Genomic DNA, 7,147 nt, shown 5'->3' on the forward strand with positions numbered 1-7,147 from the left:
CACTACTCCTACTAAGTCCTATGTAACTTACCTGATGGACTAAAGACCTCGGCAGCTGTCAAGTTCCAGAAAGGGCAATGTTCAAGTGAAGCATTCAGTCTTGGATGGCAGTCATCTGTTCTGTAAAATGGAGAAAATAAAACCTTAGGTTCAACAGCCTGTGATCAAGATGTAGCAAACTGACTTCACTGACTTTGACACCATTACCCTGCCCCAAAGCTGTCCTGGTTACCTTTTTGCTAAAGTCAGTCATATGAAAATTGTGGGAAGGCCACTTGGAGCATGCACATGGAAGCCAAATATCTAGGACTAACTAGGTATGACCATATCCTCAATTCCATTAAGTGGTCCTGAAAAGGAACCCCTCCATAGCTATAGGAAAAGAAGCACTCGTTGGCCAGCAGATGAGGAACTTATGTACAGTATAACAGGCAAGCAACAAACTCAGACAAGAATGATAAGCAAACCATGAGACACTTGTGAGTAGTGTAAAACTCCACTGATAAGCTTGGACACTGCTTTAAGTTGTCAAAAATTAGATTTTTATACCAAAACTTGCTATTGGTGCAAAGATGACCCAGGCTGTAGAAAGCAGAAATAAAAATAAGGACTATGAAGGACCTTAAGACTAAGTTAAAAAGGATCACCTAAACCAGAAGGAAGTGAAAGAAGCATGAATACTTAAGCACTTGAGTTTTAAGAGTCTCATTCCTCAGGACATTTAATGCAAAAGTTACATGCATATCTTAATAGGTCAGTGAATCCTTTGTTTTATCTGTCAAAAACACTCTTTTAGAAAAATATGGTATTATTACTTAAATTCAGAGCTATTAAGTACCCAGTAACCCTAGCAGCTCAACTCTACCAGTCTTTCCCAGAGAAATTAGCTTAAGCCATAACATGCAGCACATTGTCTGCTATGTTTATAAGGACAAACTAGAATAGCACAGAAAGTTTGATAATAGAGACCTTGTTCCAATTAACAAGAGAAGAATTGGCCGTATTGGTATCACTTGTGTCTAGCTAGTCTGAAGGTTACTTCAGATCCTCTGACGAGAAAAATCTTTTCGAGAAATATTTTTTCCTACCATGGCTCACTAAAACTTCTACACACAAAAAGTTCCCTTCTCTAACCACCTAAGAGTCATCTTTTCAGTCACCCTGAATATATTCAGCCAGATATCCAGATTTACAAAAAAGTTTTTGCTAGCATTATGTGCCTGAGTGTGCTTAAGCACACACAGCTAACCTGAAAGGCTAGCTCATGATTTTAGAGAGCAGCAAGATTGATATTTCAGAATACAAAAAATTTAAGTGTTCAACTAAAGATTTGTAGGCTTCTCAAACCACCAGAAATAGTGTAAATTGAAGTGCAAGTCCACTGGAACACCACCAGGTGGTATAGATTCTCAGTGTAAATGCAGGAAAAATAAAGAGGACTCGTACATACATAACCAGATCTACCAAAATTTCAAGCACAAATAAGTGGCTACACAACATTATCAACAAAAGCAAAAACTTCCAGGGAAAGAAAACTGAGAAGTCTATCTGGCAATAAACAGGCGCAATAGAGGAACAAAGACCAGCACAGACTCTGCCAAAACTAGACAGCTTGTTCCTGTTCAGTGCAATTGAATGATGAGCTCTGGAAAAACAGTATTAACAGTCACAGATGTGCCCTGATACAAGTGAAGAATACTATAAGGGAGAGGCTGAGTTATAGAACAAGAGTGTTTGAGACAAGGTTGATATTGGAAGCTGCATTTTTATTGTAACAATGGATGCTTCCTTCATGTTCCCCTCACAATTAGCCAAATTTTGTCACTTGCTTTTTAATGCTGCCAGTCTGTTAGCCTCACTGGTTTTGGATACCTCTGAAAACAAGGGGTGATTGGCCTGTTATAGCCTTTCTCACTCTGAGAAGGTAGCATGTTGCAGTAAGCCTCACAGAGCCATTTATAATTTAAATGAGCAGCTTGAGAGCCCTAGGATTCATAAATGGAAGACTTCTACATCAAGAGTGCCATGCTAAAATATTTATAAATAATGTGATTTTCTCCTAGTTAATGACTCCAAACTAGCAATATTAATCCTAGGCCAGAGATAAAACCAGTGGTTTTCTCCCCTACATCCTTTTTTATCTTTTGCAAGTAAGCATACAATGACATTCCTAAACTACAAATCCCTTTATCCTTATTAAAAACTCCATTTGTGTCAGTACTTTGGTTATCATAGTCGAGATAAACACTAATTATTTCCAGAAAGAAATGTAGCTTTGAATTTTGACAAAGATTCTGCCCTGCTGGACATACCATAGCTTTAAAAACATAGTGTCCATGCTACACAGATCCTCAGTCTCCTTTCAAACGTTAGGAAGGCCTTACAGCATAACAGGAGGGAGCCTCATCCAAGTTTTCCCTTTAGTAGTGTTTTGTTTCAAGTGAAATACTGAAATAACACCTAACATTCTACCTGTGAAAAGCAGCAGTTATTAATGAAAGAAATCAACACGTTTAATCAGAAGCACATATACCAGATTCAACTACCTCACATCGCTCTTTCATTTCTTTAAAAGAAAGGGTGTTAAAAAACAACATCTTTCTGGTCCACCTTTCACTTTTAAAATCTATATATTAACTGAATCACAGCAGCACAGAAAAGCGTAAATGCTTTGGAACTTGGATAATCAACAAGAAAACAGGGAAAAACATACTTGATTACAGGATTATGGGTCTCGCTACAGTAGAAGCATATGGAAAAAAATTGTACTGAAGGTACAGAGGCATTTTACTCACACTCAAGGCATGCAGGCTAAATATATAGAACCTGGTTAAGTGACAGCTAGTTGAAAAACAATAGTGTCTATTAACACTTGAGCAAAGCACAGCTGCTTAGAGCAAGAGTGATGGGATAAACCAAAAATACACAGGCTGGGAAACTACCAGTGGGGCCCCTAAGGTAGAATAATTGGAATCCCTGGAGTTCTGTGTATGTAATATTGAGCTGACAAATCATGCTTATGCCTCAGGTTTCTCCAAATCTTCAAGTCTACTTTATCTCACAGATAAAGTGGAAGTTTGTGTGTGTGTGTCTATCACATTATTGCCTACTCTTGAGTCTCAAAAGGCAGCAGAAATCTGTGAAGATGATCACAGAATTTAATTCATTACAAGTCACTGCATGAACAATACAAGGATTCTACAAAGCAATTTTACTGCCTCTTGTCTACCCTCTTTTGGTTTAATGAGGACACTGACACCTGAAGAGTCACCTAGAGAGTATTACCATTAGGGAGCCTAACACCAATAATCAAGTTATTTCAAGCAATTCCAAAAGCAAAGTGTGTATTTTCTAAGGGATTTTCTAAAGGATTTATTATCACACACAACTAACGTATTATTATTCACCCTTACAACAGGTTCACCAAGCATTTGACATAGATTCTGTTATATTTGCAGTGTGGCTTATTTGCATCCCTTGTGTGTTCTTTTATTCTTGTCCTGGTTTCGGCTGGGATAGAGCTAATTTTCTTCATAGTAGCCAGCATAGTGCTGTGTTTTGGATTAAACCACGACAATTCTATTCTGTACAGTAGAAGTTCCTATACTAACTGTACTAACTTTGTCAGGTTAGTACTTACACTATTACACCCACAAGCTAGTATTCATCACAGGCATTCTCATCTTTACCCTAAGGAGATCTAGAGAATAGATAATTGGCTTGTTGTCACACATTTTTATTATTAATCCATTGTTTTGATGCAGGGGCTGGGCTGTGGGCAGACAGAATCAGTACAGTATTTTGGAAGCTTTTAGTAAGACTTCTAGCAGTAAGAAGTATCCTACCTCTTTTCTCTCACCTTTCATGCTTTATCTTTTCTTCATATTACTTCTGTCATCCTGAATTTTGGAAAGAAAACGAATCTGCTGTAAGACATGAATAGAAATGCTATACTACACAGTACTAAATGAGAACCTTTCACTATAAATATAGTAGTGATGCTTACAGTTTAAAAGAAAGTTTTTTGGTCAGGAGTGATTTCTTTAATGCACTAAGTCTCTTTTTATTCTTTGAAAGGTCTTGGGGGATGTTTCAAACTAAAAATTGCAAATATGGAGCCTAGAAGAGACTGTGCACCCATTTGTACAAGAACAGAAATGAACAGGTTACAGGTACAACAGCGTATTTACTACCAAATAGCTGCACAGTTGAGCAAATGGCTTAGGAATACCCACGGGAAGACCAGGACTACACACAGCTCATTCTGACAATACTGTTCCAACTGTTAGTTACCAAAACTACAGATAAACTGATAGCACCAGACAAGGTTTTTTCCACTTTTTGCAGTCATACACATAATATGCTTATGAAAGCTACATTTCATACAGATATTAAATGAATATTACTGTTTTCTACTCTGATAATTTTGACTGAAAAAAATGAACTAATGCTTCTTTAAAACACCAAGTTCCTTAGTTTATAGAAAAAATAATAAATGTAAATCAATTTAAAAGCCTATCCTGTCTTAGATAGTGATTAGGAAACTCTTTAACAATTAGATTCTTTGGTTTTACTTACTCTGTTAAAACAGTTATAGTTAGTCCTATTAACTGACTAAAAAAATAAAAATTTGAGTGAATTTGTCTTAGCATTCAAAATTCTTGTAATGTTTATAACATAAATCTTCCAAGAAGCTATGAACTTTAACAAGAACTTTTTTGAAAGCATTAGCTTTTGTTATTATAAAACTATAACCTTGTATTAGTAGCAGTTACACACACAAAAGCAAACAGTTGGGATGAGCTAATTCAGCTATGTAATTCGGAGCTCCAGCTCTTCAAGAGTCCCTTCTTCACCTACAATATAATAGAGTACAACAAAAAATAGTTAATAGAATAAGTAGTAAGTGTTAAAAGCAACAGAAAGTTAGGTAGTGTTTGTAAGTGACTTTACAGCTATAAACAATTTGATATTGGATTAGCATCATATTTTTACACAATAAGAAATAAAATTATAAACTTGAGCAAATATAAACAATTTAAGGTTTAAAAAACATCCATTAAAAAGCTGTTCAAGAATAAGCATTTAATACTAAAAAAATATCAAAATATCTTTTTTAATTCTTCAATTAAGCCTAATATAAACCAAGAAAATAATCTCAGCTACATGACATTCCTACTTTATTGCTACATAAAACTAAGCAAAATCTGTAAGGAAATAAAAAAATACAGGAAAAGACAGACAACCAGCCTCACTGAAAATAAACTCAACTTCACGCTCTAGCCCTCAGCCTAAAATTACTGTGGTCTTCCACCATGACTTTCAAAGTGACATTCTCCAACCAGTAGCAGGGTGAGTCTCCAAATTAAGCCTCTGAAGAGCCAGTACAGCCAGGAAGAAATAGAGAAGTAATATCAGGATTTGATCAAAACCCTTTATTCCTTTTAGCCTTAAACAAGTGAATAAACATTAATACTGTAGTAATGAACTTATAAAAACAAAATAGAGTGAATAAACTCGAAGTGTTAAGAATATCAATGTTTTGTAGTTTGTGCTACAAGTTTGTGGGTTAGCTTGTTGACACCTACCCTGCCTCATTTGCAATCTCAACGACACCTATAGAATACAGGGAAAAAAAGTTAAATAAGTGAGACGGCAATAGACTAATTTATTTTTTAAAGGTGTGTTTTGAGCTTTCTAAGTATGTTGAGAAAAGTAATAATTTGTATTATTTTCAATACTTCTGGGAAACCTTAAGACTTAATAACCTTGAAGGTAGAAAGGTTTGCACTCTGGCTGATATTTTATTCTGTGTTTTTGTTTTCTCTGTTATATATAGGTATAAGGCTCTAACATGTCAAATGCGAGCCCTGGTTTTTCTTAAAATAACCCCAAAACTTACACAGGTATAATTAGTGTAACATAAAATGAAATGTTAATACAGCTAAATTAGAATTAATCTAACCTAATGAAGTAGTTCAGACGTATTTTTATGAGGATTTGTTACTACTAAAATTAGAGGTTTCAAAACTGATTTGGGTATACTTGAGCAACATTTTAAATAGAAACCCATCCTGAGTATTCCAGGTGGGAACATTGCCGTCCTGTTATTTTTCAGTTTGCTGTTGCTTGGCAAAGTTAAGCATTACCACAGAGGCATTCAAATTCTCTGGCTTCAGAGTGTGCATTTTCTTTACACTTGAAAGGTTACCTTTGTAGCTATGTTTGCTGCAAATACGGTGGATTGTTTTAAAAAGCTTCAGTTTGACAGGAGTGGGTACCCAGGTGATTTGCTTGGCTACTTGCTAAGGAAACCTCCCAGCTTCATGGAACAGGACTCATCTATCCCGGCACTTACATGAGCACTTTGTGTGTCCAGGCTTATCGCCAGTTTTAATGTTACTTCTTGACGTACTTGCACAATGGATGTGAAAACAAAATAATCAAAGAAATGTAAAACATTACTGAACTTTAGACCTCTGATCTGTAACTGTATTAACGACTCCCATCTCCTGTGGGTTAAGTCAGGGAGTTTTCCTCTGGAAAAATGGCAAATTCTTAACATTTCCATGTAAAAAATAATCCTAGCCCAGGAGGGCTTTAACATAATACTTTGACAAGATTATGAACACAAAATTCAAGTGAGAGATAAAATTATTTTGCTCTTCAAATTAAAGAAAGGGAGACACTGTTATACCCTGAAATACAAACATGAACATCTCCCAGGAGGTGACTATAGGCTGTTTTTCCTCAGGTTTTTGCTCAAAAATTACGGTGAGAAGGATTTTGTTTACACGGGACAGCACAATATACGTGCAGCAAACGCGGGTCTAATCCTGTCAGGCTGCAAGCCCAGAGAAACCGCCCGCGCCTCCTCAGGGGGTGAGGAGCTTTCCACACAGCACCTCCAGTTACTCAAGTAATTTCCCCTCAGCCACTGGGCTTTTTTTTCGTTTTCAGTCAGAGCCGAAAAAACCTGCAGAGCTGCACTACTACGAAAAGAAGAAAAAGTAACTAAAAAAAAAAAAAAAAAAAAAAAAAAAGAAAAAGGAAGAACAGAACTCCACCCCATAGTCCACAGCTTTTTGTAAAAGGGATAGGAGTACAAAGAAACAGAAAACCACAGACATCACAGACACAATGATGC

This window comes from Egretta garzetta, unplaced genomic scaffold, assembly GCF_000687185.1.
Source record: "Egretta garzetta isolate BGI_Z169 unplaced genomic scaffold, ASM68718v1 scaffold69, whole genome shotgun sequence".
Taxonomy (NCBI): Eukaryota; Metazoa; Chordata; class Aves; order Pelecaniformes; family Ardeidae; genus Egretta; species Egretta garzetta.